Source organism: Bos indicus x Bos taurus, chromosome 13 (assembly GCF_003369695.1).
Source record: "Bos indicus x Bos taurus breed Angus x Brahman F1 hybrid chromosome 13, Bos_hybrid_MaternalHap_v2.0, whole genome shotgun sequence".
Taxonomy (NCBI): Eukaryota; Metazoa; Chordata; class Mammalia; order Artiodactyla; family Bovidae; genus Bos; species Bos indicus x Bos taurus.
Genome location: NC_040088.1, coordinates 6,074,449 through 6,093,191, shown reverse-complemented (window position 1 = coordinate 6,093,191; position 18,743 = coordinate 6,074,449). Strand labels below are relative to the sequence as shown.

The 18,743-nt window shown below is 43.5% G+C and overlaps 1 non-coding gene across 1 annotated transcript; it reads right to left on the bottom strand.

Moving 5' to 3' along the window:
• Positions 1 to 18,271: 18,271 nt before the first annotated feature.
• On the bottom strand, positions 18,272 to 18,344 carry TRNAG-UCC. Its single transcript has one exon. It is a non-coding gene; the product is annotated as a tRNA-Gly (tRNA).
• Between the last annotated feature and the right edge of the window lie 399 nt (positions 18,345 to 18,743).

Genomic DNA, 18,743 nt, shown 5'->3' with positions numbered 1-18,743 from the left:
TTTCTTACCTTATAATTGGCTGTGGCTGAGTAACGTGTGTATGTATGTTTTTATTTTAGCTCATTTATTTATTTTTGGTTTGCGCTGGGTGTTCGCTGCTGCGAGCGGGCTTTTCTCTAGTGCAGGTGAACAGGGCTGCTCTCTAGGGCTGCACAGGATTCTCACCGCAGTGGTTTCTTTGTTGGGGAGCACGGGTTCCAGGCACAGGTGGTTGTGGTGCCTGGGCTTCATTGTCCCATGGCGTGTGGGCGTGTGGGATCTCGCGGAGCAGGGATTGAGCCTGTGCCCCCTGCATTGGAAGCGTGGAGTCATAACAAGTAGGGAAGTCCTTGTGTGTATGTTTTTAGGCAGGTCATGTGCTTTCTATTTCCCCACATTGGTGTTTTTCCCTCTTTAATATACTTGCCCTTGTAGTAATAGGGGATGTGGGAATCCCACAGACAGGGGTGTCAGGCAGGCTACAGTCCATGGAATTGAAAAGAGTCGGACACCATTTAGCAACTAAACAGCAAATGGCTAACATTTATTGTGCTCTTACTGTGTGTTAATTACAGTTCTTCACATGTAATAAAACATTATTCTTCCAACAACTGTGTGAGGTAGATTGTATTATTAAATATGTCAGTTGAAGGATCAGTCTCAGAGAGAGAAAACATCTTGTCTAAAGTTACACAGCCTGTAAGTAATAGAGCCAGGATTCAAACCCAGTCAGTCTGGCTCTTGAGTCTATAACCCTTGACTTAATGGCAGCCTCTTATGGAAATGCAGTCTTATAGGAAGGAGCCAATTTCCAGTTCTTACAAGTTCAAATTCTTCTGACTTCCTTGGTGAAACACCTCTGAGGTCAGAAGTGGCCCCGAATGCCTACCAGCCAGGGTTGGGGACATTCGCTAGAGAGCTTCCACCCAGCTTGAATCTCTCACCTTTGATATTACTGCTTCTTTGAACTCCGCAGGCAATGTTAGGCCTTAGCTGCTCAAACTTTTTGCATCTTGTCTCCCCAGCTTCAGTCTCACTAAACATTTGATGCTCCAGACTCATCCTACTTCTTTGTCCTCTTAGCTGAGGGACCTTAGGCACCTTCTTTACTTCTATAAGCCTCAGTTTCCTCATCTGTGAAATGGGATTCATAACAACACCTGCTTCAGAGAGTTGTAAGCGTCAGTAAAATCAGGTCTGTAAAGCACTTAGCCCAGGCCTGGCACATAAGAGACACGCAATTCTTTTTTTTTTTAATGCTGTTGCCCACATCCCCTCTGTTCTTTTTTTTTTTTTTACAATGTGGACCACTTTAAAAATCTTTATTGAATTTGTTGCAATATTGTTTCTGTTTGATGTTTTGGCCTTTTGTCTGGAAATACCTGGGATCATAGTTCCCTGACTAGGGATCAAACCCATACTCTCTTCAGGGAAAGGCAAAGCCTTAACCACTGAGCTGTCAGGGAAGCCCCAAAACATAATTCATATCTAGTGAATAAAATCTTCCTGCCACATTGACATGGAAGAAGATCTGTGTTGGAGTGATGGAAGAAGTGAGCTCATTGAGCGCTTACCATGTGCGACACTGTTAATTATTTTCTCTTTAATCCATACCCCACCTTTGTTTACTACTACCCTGTTTTATCCCTAAAACATCTACAAGGTGGCGGAGTAGAAGGATGTGCACTCATCTTCTCCTGCAAAAACTCCAGAATTACAACTTGCTGCTGAAAACCATGCACAGGAGAATGTTGGATCCCACCAAAAAAGGATACCCCACGTCCAAGGACAAAGGAGAAGCCCCAGTAAGATGGTAGGGGGACGAAATTGCATTTAGAATCAAACCCCATATCCACCAGAGATGCTCAGAGGGCTCAAACAAAACCTTGTGCACACCAGGAGACCCCACAGAGACTGAGCCAGACCCGCCTTTGAGTGTTGAGCGTCTCCTGCAGAGGTGTAGGCCAGCAGTGGCCTGCCGCAGGGGCAGGGGCCCTGGGTGCAGCAGACCTGGGTATGGCATAAGCCTTCTTGGAGGGTTGCCATTAACCCACCATGGAGCCGCCAGAACTTACACTGGACTGGGGAAACAGACTTGCAGGGCACAAACAACACGTTGTGTGCACCATGACACAGGAGAAAGGAGCAGTGACCCCACAAGAGACTGACCCGGACTTGCCCGGGAATGTCCAGGAGTCTCCAGTGAAGGTGTGGGTTGCGGTGGCCTGCTGCAGGGTCAGGGGTGCTGAGTGCCGCAGTACATGCATGGGACCTTTTGAAGGAGGTCGCCATTACCTTCATTACCTCCACCATAGTTTGGCCTCAGGTCAGACAACAGGGAGGGAACATAGCCCTGCCCATCAACAAAAAATTAAAGATACACTGAGCATGGCCCCACCCATCAGAACAAGACCCAGTTTCCCCCACAGTCAGTCTCTCCCATCAGGAAGCTTCCATAAGCCTCTTCTTACCCGTCAGAGGGCAGACAAAAGGCAAACCACAATCACAGAAAACTAATCAAACTCATCACATGGACCACAGCCTTGTCTAACAAAGAACTTATGAGCCATGCTGTGTAGGGCCACCCAAGATGGATGGGTCATGGTAGAGAGTTCTGGAAAAACGTGGTCCCCTGGAGAAGGGAATGGCAAACCATTTCAGTATTCTTGCCTTGAGAACCCCATGAACAGTATGAAAAGGCAGAAAGATAGGACAATGAAAGATGAACTCCCCAGGTCGGTAGGTGCCCAATATGCTGCTGGAGATCAGTGGAGAAATAACTCCAGAAAGAATGAAGAGATGGAGCCAAAGCAAAAACAATGCCCAGTTGTGGATGTGACTGGTGATGGAAGTAAAGTCCGACGCTGTAAAGAACAATATTGCATAGGAACCTGGATGCTAGGTCCATGAATCAAGGCAAATTCAGTTCAGTTCAGTCGCTCAGTCGTGTCCGACTTTTTGCGACCCTATGAATCACAGCACGCCAGGCCTCCCTGTCCATCACCAACTCCTGGAGTTCACTCAGACTCGTGTCCATCGAGTCAGTGATGGCATCCAGCCATCTCATCCTCTGTCGTCCCCTTCTCCTACTGCCCCCAATCCCTCCCAGCATCAGAGTCTTTTCCAATGAGTCAACTCTTCACATGAGGTGGCCAAAGTACTGGAGTTTCAGCTTTAGCATCATTCCTTCCAAAGAAATCCCAGGGCTGATCTCCTTCAGAATGGACTGGTTGGATCTCCTTGCAGTCCAAGGGACTCTCAAGAGTCTTCTCCAACAACACAGTTCAAAGGCATCAATTCTTCGGTGCTCAGCCTTCTTCACAGTCCAACTCTCACATCCATACATGACCACAGGAAAAACCATAGCCTTGACTAGACGGAACTTTGTTGGCAAAGTAATGTCTCTGCTTTTGAATATGCTATCTAGGTTGGACATAACTTTTCTTCCAAGGAGTAAGCGTCTTTTAATTTCATGGCTGCAGTCACCATCTGCAGTGATTTTGGAGCCCAGAAAAATAAAGTCTGACACTGTTTCCACTGTTTCCCCATCTATTTGCCATGAAGTGATGGGACCGGATGCCATGATCTTCGTTTTCTGAATGTTGAGCTTTAAGCCAACTTTTTCACTCTCCACTTTCACTTTCATCAAGAGGCTTTTTAGTTCCTCTTCACTTTCTGCCACAAGGGTGGTGTCATCTGCATATCTGAGGTTATTGAGATTTCTCCCGGCAATCTTGATTCCAGCTTGTGTTTCTTCCAGTCCAGTGTTTCTCATGATGTACTCTGCATATAAGTTAAATAAACAGGGTGACAATATACAGCCTTGACGAATTCCTTTTCCTATTTGGAACCAGTCTGTTGTTCCATGTCCAGTTCTAACTATTGCTTCCTGACCTGCCTACAGACTTCTGAAGAGGCAGGTCAGGTGGTCTGGTATTCCCATCTCTTTCAGAATTTTCCACAGTTTATTGTGATCCATACAGTCAAAGGCTTTGGCATAGTCAATAAAGCAGAAATAGATGTTTTTCTGGAACTCTCTTGCTTTTTCCATGATCCAGCGGATGTTAGAAATTTGATCTCTGGTTCCTCTGCCTTTTCTAAAACCAGCTTGAACATCAGGAAGTTCATGGCAAATTGGAAGTAGTCAAACAGGAGATGGCAAGAGTGAACATCGATATTTTAAGAATCAGTGAACTAAAATGGACTGGAATGGGTGAATTTAACTCAGATGACCATTATTTCTACTACTGTGGGCAAGAATCCCTTAGAAGAAATGAAGTAGCCCTCATAGTCAACAAAAGAGTCCGAAATGCAGTACTTGGATGCAATCTCAAAAACAATAGAATGATCTCTGTTCATTTCCAAGGCAAACCATTCAATATCACAGTAATCCAAGTCTATGCCCCGACCAGTAATGCTGAAGAAGCTGAAATTGAAAGGTTCTATGAAGACCTACAAGACCTTCTAGAACTAATACCCAAAAAAGATGTCCTTTTCATTATAGGGGACTGGAATGCAAAAGTAGGAAGTCAAGAGATACCTGGAGTTACAGGCAAATTTGGCCTTGGAGTACAGAATGAAGCAGGGCAAAGGCTAACAGTGTTTTACCAAGAGAACGCACTGGTCATAGCAAATACCCTCTTCCAACAACACAAGAGAAGACTCTACACATGGACATCACCAGATGGTCAACACCGAAATCAGATTGATTATGTTCTTTGCAGTCAAAGATGGAGAAGCTCTATACAGTCAGCAAAAACAAGACCGGGAGCTGACTGTGGCTCAGATCATGAACTCCTTGTTGCCAAATTCAGACTTAGAATTTGAAGAAAGTAGAGAAAACCACTAGACCATTCAGGTATGACCTAAATCAAATCCCTTATGATTATACAGTGGAAGTGACAAATAGGTTCAAGGGATTAGATTTCATAGACAGAATGCCTGAAGAACTATAGACGGAGGTTCACGACATGGTACAGGAGGCAGGCATCAAGACCATTCCCAAGAAAAAGAAATGCAAAAAGGCAAAATGGTTGTCTGAGGAGGCCTTACGAATAGCTGAGAAAAGACAAGCTAAAGGCAAAGGAGAAAAGGAGAGGTATACCCATTTGAATGCAGAGTTCCAAAGAATAGCAAGGAGAGATAAGAAAGCCTTCCTCAGTGATCAATGCAAAGAAATAGAGGAAAACAATAGAATGGGAAAGACTAGAGATCTCTTCAAGAAAATCAGAGATACTAAGGGAAAATTTCTTGCAAAGTTGGGTACAATAAAGGACAGAAGTGGTATGGACCTAACAGAAGCAGAAGATATTAAGAAGAGGTGGCAAGAATACACAGAACTGTACAGAAAAGATCTTCATGACCCAGATAATCACGATGGTGTGATCACACACTTAGGGTCAGACATTCTGGAATGTGAAGTCCAGTGGGTCTTAGGAAGTATCACTACAAACAAAGCTAGTGGAGGTGATAGAATTCCAGTGGAGCTATTTCAAATCCTAAAAGATGATGCTGTGAAAGTGCTACACTCAATATGCCAGCAAATTTGGAAAACTCAGCAGTGGCCACAGGACTGGAAAAGGTCAGTTTTCATTCCAATCCCAAAGAAAAGCAATGCCAAAGAATGTCCAAGCTACTGCACAACTGCACTCATCTCACACACTAGCAAAGTAATGCCCCAAATTCTCCAAGCCAGGGTTCAATAGTACATAAACTGTGAGCTTCCAGATGTTCAAGCTGGATTTAGAAAAGGCAGAGGAACCAGAGATCAAATTGCCAACATCTGTTGGATCATTGGAAAAGCAAGAGAGTTCCAGAAAAACATCTACTTCTGCTTTATTGACTATGTCAAAGTCTTTGGCTATGTGGATCACAACAAACTGTGGAAAGTTCTTTAAGAACTTTAAGATGGGAATACCAGACCACCTTACTTGCCTCCTGAGAAATCTGTATGCAGGTCAAGAAGCAACAGTTAGAACTGGACATGGAACAATAGACTGGTTCCATATCAGGAAAGGAGTTCACTAAGGCTGTATATTGCCAACCCTGCTTATTTAACTTATATGCAGAGTACATCATGTGAAATGCCAGGCTGGATGAAGCACGAGCTGGAATCAAGATTGCCAGGAGAAAGATCAATAACCTCAGATACACAGATGACACCACCCTTATGGCAGAAAGTGAAGAAGAACTGAAGAACCTCTTAATGAAAGTGAAAGAGGAGAGTGAAAAAGTTGGCTTAAAGCTCAACATTCAGAAAATGAAGATCATGGCATCCGGTCCCATCACTTCATGCCAGATAGATGGGGAAACAATGGAAACTGTGACTGACTTTATTTTGGGGGGCTCCAAGATCACTGCAGATGGTGACTGCAGCCATGAAATTAAAAGACGCTTGCTCCTTCGACGAAAAGCTATGACCAACCTAAACAGCATATTAAAAAAGCAGAGACATCACTTTGCCAACAAAGGTCCGTCTAGTCAAAGCTATTGTTTTTCCAGTAGTCATGTATGGATGTAAGAGTTGGACTATAAAGAAAGCTGAGTGCAGAAGAATTGATGCTTTTGAGCTGGGGTGTTGGAGAAGACTCTTGAGAGTCCCTTGGACTGCAAGGAGATCCAACCAGTCCATCCTAAAGGAAATCAGCCCTGAATATTCATTGGACGGACTAATGCTGAAGCTGAAACTCCAATACTTTGGCCACCTGATGTGAAGAACCAACTCACTGGAAAAGACCCCGATGCTGGGGACGATTGAAGGCAGGAGGAGAAGGGGACGACAGAGGATGAGATGGTTGAATGGCATCATCGACTCGATGGACATGAGTTTGAGCAAGCTCCAGGAGTTGGTGATGGACAGGGAGGCCTGGCGTCCTGCAGTCCACGGGGTCGCCAAGAGTCGGACACGACTGAGTGACTGAACTGAACTGAACTGATTTTGTTCCTTCTAGAACTTGCATCTCCAGGCTGTGTCTGCAGGGGGCGCTGTGCGCACGCATTTCTCCAACATGAACGTGAAGCCTCGGTTAGGAGGAGGGAAGATGGCTCAGAGGAGCATGGTGGTTGGGCCAGCTTTTCAGATTCTGCAGCCAGCACTGTGGGGAACCTGAGAAAGATCGAGCTCCCCAGGCCTAAAGCTCGGGTTACTGATCTTGTGACCACCACTCATTGTGTAACAAACCAACCAAAACCAAATTTGCCCATGATCCTTTCAATCTAACATTATCGGTAATTAATTTTCACTCTTCCACATTCCCTTCTGTTGTCTTTATGTTACTATAATGGGGCAGCTGCTACCAGCATGGCCGGAGCTTCCAGTTTTTAAAGAAAGCCAGAAATCCTTAAAATGTTGGCTACTGATTCCAATTTTATCAACAGTGAAGACTGAACAACTCACATTCGTGAGCCTCATAGAGCCTGGAGGCCACCAGTGTGAGACCTCTGGAATTTGAGCTGTGACGCTTTCAGCACCGACCCTTTCAGCACCACCCCTGTCATTCCTGGGCCAGAAAAACATACAATGCCCAGTTACATTTGAATTTCAGGTAACAAATTATTTTAACAGTGTCCCAAATATTGCCTGGGACACACACTAAAAAATTGTTACTTATCTGAACTTCCAGTGTACTTGGGTGTTCTGTATTTTTATTTGCTAAATCTGGCAACCTTGTTGTAGAGAGCATCTGGCCTGGGATGATGTATCTGTTCTTTAAGGAACCCTGGATGTACTTTGTACCTTCTGAGTAACTTGTATCTCTGCTGACTTGAACTTTCCTCCTGAGTTATTTGCAGGGAAATGGTGGCTTATGGAATCTCCCGATAGTTTATAATTTACCTTCAATGCCTGGATGGGTAGAATTGGCAGGTCCTACAATCCCCTGAGCTGATTCCCTGATCCATTTCTCCTAAGGTCCCAATGTTGATTAATTGCAGGTCTGTTTAGAAGGCAACTGTCTTTTCTTTTATCTGTAAGTCATGGCAGAAACAGGCCATCTTGGGCTTATTTTTATCTGTGGCTTTTTCAAAAAGAGAGAAAAGGAGACATCTGGATCCTCTCACTTGGCAGGCTCATTTAAACAAATGGTCCTTTTGCTAAAACAGACTGGCACCATGGAGCCACAGTTTGCAGGTGGAAGGATTGGGGATGGGGTGGTCCTGGTGGGTAAGAGCATTTTTCTCTTTCTCCAGTGTTAAAATGGTGGCATGTGCAGCCTGGGATTTTGTCATCACTTTGGTCGCTGCCCATTTTTACACTAGAGGAGCTACCTACTGAGTGTGGTGGTATTTATCATCATACATGCTAGGCTGCCTCAAATATTTCACTGTCCCACTGTTTGGTCAAATCCAAACCTTCCTCTCTAAGCTCCATTTCTCTCTGCATAGCGGGCAGATTCTTTACTGTCTGAGCCACCAGGGAAGTCTCCCATGTTTCCCTACTTGAATCATAATAGTAATAGCACAATAATTGCAATGCCATTTGTTGAAATTTCTTACCAGCCTCCTTGCTAGGTCCTTTACATGTTTTAAATAACTTATTCCTTAAAAAAAAAAAACCAATATATTCTTCACATCAACTCTATAGAGGCAATAATATTACTATCCTGACTCTACAGATTAGGAAACCGAGCTTCAGAGAGGGCAAGTGACCTCCCTAAGTCACACAGTTAGTAAATGGTTCTGCCAGTGCCTTACCTTGCTCATCCAGGTCCCCTCCTCACCCTAGTCTACCTTCCTCAGTGTACCTGGAGCAGGGACTCATCAGCATCAGCTCTGAGCCCTGTGGTCCTCCGCAGGAGACGGGATGGGGCTGAAGAGTGAACCTGAGTTGTGCATTCCCCTGGCTCCCCGCTGTCGGGACACCTCTCCAGATGTTCTACCTGACTCTCCCTCTGGGCTCCAATGCACCTTCCCTGGCCCTCTCAGATGTAGCGGGAACCCCTCTATTCCAGCCCCAAGGTTTTGCACTAGCTTCTGTGGTTGCCTTATATCCTATGAACATCACTGTGTGCTTGAATTACACTCTGCTGAGAGTTATTCTCTTTCCAGAGGGCCAGAACCAGGAGAGCAGCAGAGCTGGAACCCGAACCCAAGGACTCCAAAATAGCCTCTTTGCTCATGGCCTCCTAGAACTGCTTGCTCCTTGCTCCTACCAGGCATGGGGTTTTCATTCAGGCTTGGATCACAACCTAGTCTCATTCCTATTCCTTTTCTCCAACAATTATAGGAGATGTTGTAAAGTGCGTTTTCTGTGCCTGCTACTGTACGCATGCGTGCTCGGTCACATCCAACTCTTTGCAACGCTATGGACTGTAGCCCACCAGGCTCTTCGGTCCTTGGGTTTTCCAGGCTAGAGTCTTGGACTGGGTTTCCATTTCCTACTCCAAGAGACCTTCCCGACCCAGGGATTTTTGTTGCATCTCCTGCATTGGCAGGTGGGTTCTTTACCACTGAGCTACGTGGGAAGCCTGTTAGTGTATGGCAGTGCATGCTAAGTCACTTCAGTTGTGTCTGACTCTTTGCGACCCTATGGACTGTAGCCCATGAGGCTCCTCTGTCCATGGGGATTCTCCAAGCAAAAATACTGGAGAGGCTTGCCATGCCCTCCTCCAGGGGATCTTCCCAACCCAGGGATAAACCCACATCTCTTATGTCTTCTGTATTGGCAGGCAGGTTCTTTACCACTAGCACCGCCTGGGAAACCACATGCTAGGGTATGGGATCTATTAAAAATAAATCAAAAACAACGCTGGCTTGACGTGACTTGTTCTTAGCGAAGACGTGCACCTTCACCCTCAGCCTACCCCTAAGTGCTGAATGAGAATCATGTTAAGAAGTGCTTCCTGAACATTCCCTGAGTGGAAAAGCATTGAGTGGGGCTAAAGGAGTGACAAGAAGGATAACTGTCCCTCAGTCTCTGCCCTAAAACAATTCACAGCCATGCCACCAACTACCTGATTAATTTTTCAGGCTAGAATTTTATGGGGGTTGAGAACAAGCTCCTCTACCTGTGGTTTCCAGACTCTAGCCTCACATTTGGAAACAGGGACACACAGATGTTTTTTAAATTTAAATTTTAAATTCAGGTGGGATACACACTCAAATATATTCTGATTAAAAATAAAACGTTTACTATGCAGAATGAGCTATTGATAACATACAACAACCTAGATTCATCTTAAGGGCGTTATATTTACTGACAAAAGTCGATTTCAAAAGATTACACATGTGCGATCGTGGATATAATATTCTTGAAATGACCAAATTATAGAATAGGAGAATAGATTAGTGGTTGCCTATGTAGAAGGATTGGGGAGAAGCGTGCAAACATAAATGGACAGTGTCAGGTAATTCCTTTGTGTTGTATGTATATATCTTTCTCTCTTTTTTAAATTTAGCCATGTGGCATGTGGGATCTTGGTTCCCCAACTAGGGATCGAACCTGCAGCCCCTGCATTGTAAGGTGGAGTCTTAACCACTGGACAGCCAGAAAAATGTCTGTGTTCGGTATCTTGATTGTGATGGTGTTTACACAAATATATGAATCTATACATGGGATAAAATGACATAGAATTATATGTGCCTGTGTATACAGACACAAATAAATGTGTAAAAAAATGGTGACAACAGAAAGAGGTAATCTAGTTAATTGTTGTTTAGTCACTAAGTTGTGTCCAACTCTTTTCAACCCCATGGACTGTAGCCCACCAGGCTCCTCTGTCCATGGGATTTCCCAGGCAAGAATACTGCAGTGGGTTGCCATTTCCTTCTCCAGGGGATCTTCCTGACCCAGGGATGGAGCCGGCATCTTCTGCACTGGCAGGTGGATTCTTTACCACTGAGCCATCTGGGAAGCCCCAGTCTAGTTAATAATATTGCATTAAAGTCAATTCCCTGGATTTTATGTTGTATTACATTATATAGGATGTCATTCTTGAGGGAAGCTGGGTGAAGGATACATGATAGTTTGTGCATTATGTTTCTGCTTCCTATGAGTCTAAATTTCAATATAAAAAATTAAAACATTTCATTGTTACCAGAACAGAATAAGCACATTGTAAAAAGTCAAATATAGAACAAAAATAAACACTATATTCACATAAATCAGACTACACTGTTAAGCCTTATTGTATTTCTTTCTAGATCTTTTTCTATGTGTTTATATATAGTATATGTATTTTTGAGGAATCTGTTTTTTAAAATGCAATTATTTAAAAGTAGTTTTAGCTCCACAACAAAATTGAAAGCAAAGCACAGAGATTTTCCGACATATCTCCTTGCCCCTACACGTGTAAAGTTTCCCTCATTGTCAACAGGCATGCAAATGTGCTCAGTCACTCAGTCGTGTTCAACTCTTTTCCACCCCATGGACTGTGGCCTGCCAGGCTGCTCTGTTCACGGGATTCTCCAGGCAAGAATACTGGAGTGGGTTGCCATTTCCTTCTCCAGGGGATTTTCCCAACCCAGGGATTGAACCAGGGTCTCCCACATTGCAGGCAGATTCTTTACCATCTGAGTCACCAGGGAAGCCCAAGAATACTGAAGTGGATAGCCTATCCCTTCACCAGGGGATCTTCCCAACCCAGGAATCGAACTGGGATCTCCTGCATTGCAGGCAGATTCTTTACCAGCTGAGCTACCAGGAAAGCCCCTAATGACATATATCAATCATTATATATAACATAATAAAGATTATTTTCACTAAAAATCTTCTGTGCTTTGCCTGTTTATCTCCCTCCCTACCCCTGGCAACCACTGATCTTTTTGTTATCTCCATGTTTTTACCTGTTCCAGAATATCATCTAGCCAGAATCACACAGTATGTGGCATACATACAGTTAGTATTATACAGTAGCTTTTTCTAGTAGTAGAAGATTGGCTTCCTTCACTACTTGGTAATAGTAATATACATTTAAAGCTCCTCCATGTCTTTTTATGACCTGATAGTTCATTTCTTTATAGCTCTGTACAGTACTCCCTTGTTGGAATGTACCATATTTTATTTATCCATTTTTCTAATGAAAGACATCTTGGTTGCTTCCTAGTTTTGGCAATTATGAATAAAACTTCTATTGCTATCTTTGTGCAGTTTTTTGTGTGAACATAAGCTTCAACTCTTTGGGAGAATAATCATATGGTCAGAGTATGTTTAGTTTTGTAAGAAACTTGCGAAGTGCCTTACCATTCTGCACGCCCACCAACAATGTATGCGGCACCTTGCTGGGATTTGGTGATGTCAGCATTTCAGATTTTGACCATTCTAATAGGCATGAAGTGCTGTCTCATTGTTACTTTAATTTCCATATCCTGATGACCTGTGATGTAGAAGATCTCTTAATAAACCCATTTGTCAACTGTATGTCTCTGTATGTTCTTTCTTCAATGTTGTGTTACATAATTAAAAAGATGGCATAAAAGATGATTCTTAGGCAACAGAAGTAAAAATAGATAAATTGGACTACATCAAAGTTAAAAACTCTGTTCAAAGTACACAACCTACAGAGAGAAAAGGTAAGCTATAGAATAGGAGAAAATATTTGCAAATCACATATCTGATAAGAGGTTAACAGCCAGAATATATAAAGAACTCGTATAACTCAACAACAACAAAATAATCTGATTGAAAATAGGTAAAGGACTTGAATAGACATTTCTTCAAAGAAGATATCAGATCAGATCAAATCACATCAGTCGCTCAGTCGTATCCGACTCTTTGCAACTCCATGAATCGCAGCACGCCAGGCCTCCCTGTCCATCACCAACTCCCGGAGTTCACTCAGACTCATGTCCATCGAGTCAATGATGCCATCCAGCCATCTCATCCTCTGTCGTCCCCTTCTCCTCCTGCCCCCAATCCCTCTCAGCATCAGAGTCTTTTCCAATGAGTCAGCTCTTTGCATGAGGTGGCCAAAGTACTGGAGTTTCAGCTTTAGCATCATTCCTTCCAAAGAAATCCCAGGGCTGATCTCCTTCAGAATGGACTGGTTGGATCTCCTTGCAGTCCAAGGGACTCTCAAGAGTCTTCTCCAACACCACAGTTCAAAAGCATCAATTCTTCAGCACTCAGTCTTCTTCACAGTCCAACTCTCACATCCATACATGACCACAGGAAAAACCATAGCCTTGACTAGACGAACCTTTGTTGGCAAAGTAGTGTCTCTGCTTTTGAATATGCTATCTAGGTTGGTCATAACTTTCCTTCCAAGGAGTAAGCGTCTTTTAATTTCATGGCTGCAGTCACCATCTGCAGTGATTTTGGAGCCCAGAAAAATAAAGTCTGACACTGTTTCCACTGTTTCCCCATCTATCTGGCATGAAGTGATGGGACCGGATGCCATGATCTTCGTTTTCTGAATGTTGAGCTTTAAGCCAACTTTTTCACTCTCCACTTTCACTTTCATCAAGAGACTTTTTAGTTCCTCTTCACTTTCTGCCATAAGGGTGGTGTCATCTGCATATCTGAGGTTATTGATATTTCTCCTGGCAATCTTGATTCCAGCTTGTGTTTCTTCCAGTCCAGCGGTTCTCATGATGTACTCTGCATATAAGTTAAATAAACAGGGTGACAATATACAGCCTGTTTAAAAAAAGTACTCCTTTTCCTATTTGGAACCAGTCTGTTGTTCCATGTCCAGTTCTAACTGTTGCTTCCTGACCTGCATACAAATTTCTCAAGAGGCAGATCAGGTGGTCTGGTATTCCCATCTCTTTCAGAATTTTCCACAGTTTATTGTGATCCACATAGTCAAAGGCTTTGGCATAGTCAATAAAGCAGAAATAGATGTTTTTCTCGAACTCTCTTACTTTTTCCATGATCCAGCGGATGTTGGCAATTTGATCTCTGGTTCCTCTTCCTTTTCTAAAACCAGCTTGAACATCAGGAAGTTCACGGTTCGCATATACGAGTGGCCAAAAGTACACAAAGAGATGTCCAACATTACTAATCATTCAGTTCAGTTCAGTCGCTCAGTCATGTCTGACTCTTTGCGACCCCATGAATTACAGCACGCCAGGCCTTCTGTCCATCACCAACTCCCGGAGTCCACTCAGACTCATGTCCATCGAGTCAGTGATGCCATCCAGCCATCTCATCCTCTAGGAAAATGCAAATCAAAACTACAGTGAGGTACCACCTCACACCAGTCAGAATGGCCATCGTTAAAAAGTTTACAAATAACAAATGCTGGAGAGAGTGTGAAGAAAGGGGAACCCTCCCACACTGTTGGTGGGAATGTAGGTTGATGCAGCCACTATGGGAAACAGTATGGAGGGTCCTCAAAAAACTAAAAATGGAGTTGCCATATGATCCAGCACTCCCACTCTTGGCCATATATCTGGACAAAACTATGGTACGAAAAGATACATGCACGACTGTGTTCACAGCAGCACGATTCACAATAGCCCAGACGTGGACGCACCTAGACGTCCTTCAACAGATGGACGCACAAAGAAGATGGGTGCGCACACGCAGTGGGGTGCTAGGCAGCCACAAACAGGAATGAGTGCCACTTGCAGTGACGTGGATGGACTTAGAGACTGTCACTAAGTGACTCAGAAAGAGAATGGCAGGTACCATGTATCACTTACATGGGGATCTAAAAGTAACACAAACGAACCTATCCAACCAAGCAGAAACTGACTAGCATGGAGAACAGACTTGTGGTTGCTAAGGGGGCTGGGGTGGTGAGGGTTATAAGATGCAAAAAATTATGTATAGAATGGATAAACAGCATTCTACTGTATAGCACAGGGAACTATATTCAATATTCTGTGATAAACCATAATGGGAAAGAATATTAAAAACGTATGCATATGTATGGCTGAGTCACTTTGCTGTGCAGCAAAAACTAACCCAATGTTGTAAATCAACTATACTTCAATACAAATTTCATTAAAATATAAAAATAAAAGAGCATCGTGAATTTAAAAAAAAGGAAGCTTCTATTTTAAGATAAAATGACTTTAAAGAAAAATGTCAGAGGTAAATAAAAATTTCTGTATCATCTTAAGAAAAAAAAGAAAGATGCTTTTGCAGCCAGTCTCCTGCTGCTGCTGCTGCTAAGTCACATCAGTCGTGTCCGACTCTGTGCGACCCACCAGGCTCCCATCCCTGGGATTCTCCAGGCAAGAACACTGGAGTGGGTTGCCATTTCCTTCTCCAATGCATGAAAGTGAAAAGTGAAAGTGAAGTCACTCAGTCGTGTCCGACTCTTAGCGACCCCATGGACTGTAGCCCACCAGGCTCCTCCGAAGGACATAAAACTATTAAATGTTTCTGAATATAAAAATATATGGCTCTTATGAAAAATATTAAAAATTTAGAAAAGAAAACAATATTAAAATACAAAGCACATCTCTATTCAGATTTTCCAGCTAGAAAAAGTCACAGGATATGCCATGGCTCCCACGGGAGACAGACTTTTGTTATGAAGGGAAAGTATATTTGTGTGTGTTTGAATCCTTGCCTCTCCTACCCCCATTCTGTATGCAAATCCCACAGAGATTGTCGTCCTGGGATACATCACTTCCCAGCTGTGAGACTTTAGAAAATCACATACTCTTTCTTTGCCTCAGTTTTCTTACCTGTAAAATGGGCCTCATAATGATGCTTCCCTGGGTTGGGGCAATAATGAAGTATAGAAAATGTCTGGTGTGCAATCAGTAAAGGAGCTCAGTAAAGATCTGTGAAAGGGACAAACTCTTTTTTAAAAATCAATGAATTGAATTTATTTTGTCTGCACTGGGTCTTTGTTGCTGTGTTGCTTTCTCCGGTTGCGGTGCTCAGACTTTTCCTCGCGGTGGCTTCTCTTGCTGACAGCCCAGGCTCTAGGGCATGAGGGCTTCAGTAGCTGCAGCATGTGGGCTCAGTAGTTATGTCTCTGGGGCTTTGTTGCTGCAGGAAATGTGAAATCTTCTTGGACTAGGGATCCAACATATGTCCTCTGCATTGGCAGGCGGATTCTTATCCATTGCACTGCCAGGGAAGTCCTGGAAAAACTCTTAACGCCCACCCCAAAGATATTAGCAAAATAAGAGAGTGAATGGCACGGGCAACTTAATGGCGTGCTATTGAATTTAACCTTGGGGTGTTGCCCTTGAGGGCATTATTCTGGAAAAAGTAAAAAAAATTGAGTTCTCTCCCTCTCTCTCTTTTTTAGATCCACTTAAATCAATCATGGGTTTTCTTTTCCTTTCTCCCTTCCCCCTTAATTGTCTCTTTCAATATGCTGACTCCCTAAATAAGCAAATACAGTCCTAGGTTGACGTGTTCCCTCTAGTGAAAACTCTCCTAAATTGCTGATGACCACTGGAGAGGCTGGTCGGTTGGTGGTTAGAGAAAAGTACTCAGCTTGAGATTATTTTTCCGAGCAATAAATTTTATTTGATGCCAAAATCCTGCATGATGCTAAGCTCTTAAAAGCGCTCCTGAAGCAGAACAATCAGATTCTGGGTGAGATGCGCTTACCCCGAATAAGATTCTGGTCATATCCATCCCTGGGACTTCCCTGGTGGTACAGCAGGTGAGAATCCGCCTGCAGGGGACGGGTGTTCAGCCCCTGGCCTGGGAATGCTCTACATGCCGTTGGAGCAACTAAGCTTGTGCACCATAACTGCTGAGCCCAAGTTCTAGAGCCTTCGCACCACAACTACTGAGCCGCGTGTTGCAGCTACTGAAGTCGGTGTGCCTACAGCCTGTGCTCCGCCGTGAGAAAAGCTACCATGGTAAGAATTCCTCACACCACAAGAGAGAGAAGCCCCCGGTCACCGCAACTAGAAAAAGCCCGGGTGCAGCAACAAAGACCCAGAGCAACCAAAAATAAAGAAATAAATAGAAGAATCGATAATAAAAAAGAAGGAAAAGAAAAAAGACATCCCTACAGGGGCACTGGGTTATTTACATGATTTTTCACCCTGAATCTCTAAGTAGCAGTGCCTGATGATCTAGACAGACCAGAGTTACTGTGAGTGTAAAGTCAGTTGATGGATGTGACTCACTAAAAAGATGGTTAGTACATAGCAAGTGATCACAAAATAATCTATCATTTTTATTTCTAAGCTTTTTCTACATAATCAAAAAGATTTACTCAAAGGTTGAAATCTAATGAAATCAGTGATTTTTACTGCCTTGTTACGGATATTCCTAGGTGAAATTGGCTTTCTCTTTTTTCTTCTTTTTTTAATGGTGAGTGTGTAGGAGTGAAGAGCACAGTGATTTCCAGCAGAGTTTGGTGCCACTGTGTTGATTCTTGCGGAGGAGACTGCAGGTTTTCCCATCATTGCGTTCATAGTGTTAGTGTGACCGTCAACACTAAGGTTGAAAGGTTGAAAAAGGTGAGTAACATCTCACTGCCATTAGGAGACGTTGCAGACCTTCTGAAAGTGTCCTAAGCAGCAACACTTTAAGAGCTACCAGTCTATTCTGATTATTATTCAAATTATTCCAGTTTCCCTCCTAATATCTTTTTTTCTGGTCCAAGAGTTAATCTAGGATCCCATGGTGCCTTTAGTTGTCCTGTCTCCTTAGACTTTTTTTTTTTCTTCTTCTTCTTCTTCGACTCTTTTTCATCTGGAACAGTTCCTCACTCTGTCTTTCCTGATCCTGACACTTGTAAAGAGTACTGACCAATTATTTTGTAAGATGTTCCTCCATGTAGTTTGGAGTTTCCTTATGAAAGAATTCGGGTTTTACACCTTTGAGCAAGAATACACAGAAATATTATTGTGCCCTTCTCCATACAGAATATTGGAGTGGGTTGCCATTTCCTTCTCCAGGAGATCTTTCCAACCCAGGTCTCCTTCGTTTTCGGCAGACACTTTACCGTCTAAGCCACCAGGGAAGTCCTATCAGGAGGCACATGATGTCAATTTGTCCCGTAAATGCTGGTGTTAACTAGATAATTTGAAGCTCCTTATTCTGGCTCTTATTTTGTGTGGCATTAGTCGCTCAGTCAGGTCTGACTCTTTGTGACCCCACCAACTGTGGCCTGCCAGGTTCCTCTTTCCGTGGGACTTTTCAGACAAGAAAACTGGAGTCGGTTGCCATTTTCCTCCTCCGGGGGATCTTCCCAACCCAGGGGTCAAACCCGTGTCTCCTGTGTTGCAGGCGGATTCTTTACCTGCTGAGCTCTGGAAACACTCATTTAGCCAAGGAACTCTGATTTAGGCACCAGGTATGCTCCTTGCCGCTAGGCCCCTTAGCAGGTGGAGCCAGGAAAGATGTGTGTGTGTGTTTTAAGGTATTTATTTATTTATCTTGTTTTTTTTTTGCCTCACAGTGCGATATGTGTGATCTTAGTTCCCTGACCAGGGATCGAACCTGGGCCCCCTGCAGTGGAAGTGCAGAGACTTAACCACTGGACTGCCAAGGAAGTGAGAAAGATGTGGTTTCTGATCCCATAACGTTTTCACTCTAGTTGGGGACACAGTCAATAAGCAGGTAAACAAACACAGAGAGAAGATAGTGTCGGACAGCGGGAAATGCTATAAAGGAAATAAAATAGGGGGATAGGAGAGAAGATGAATAGAGGGTTGCTTTGGTTACGATATTCAGAGAGGGTCTCTCTGAGGAGGTGATAGACCCAAAGGGTGAACAGGAGCTGGGCAGGAGAAAATCTGAAAGAGGAAGCATCCTGGGAAAAGAAACAGGGAGTGCAAATTTTGTCCAATGAGAATGAGCAGAATTGTGCTGAACATTCTGCGTCAGCTTCTGAACAACCTGTCCGCAGATGGAACTTGGATCTTAGACACAGAGAGCTAACACCAGTTAA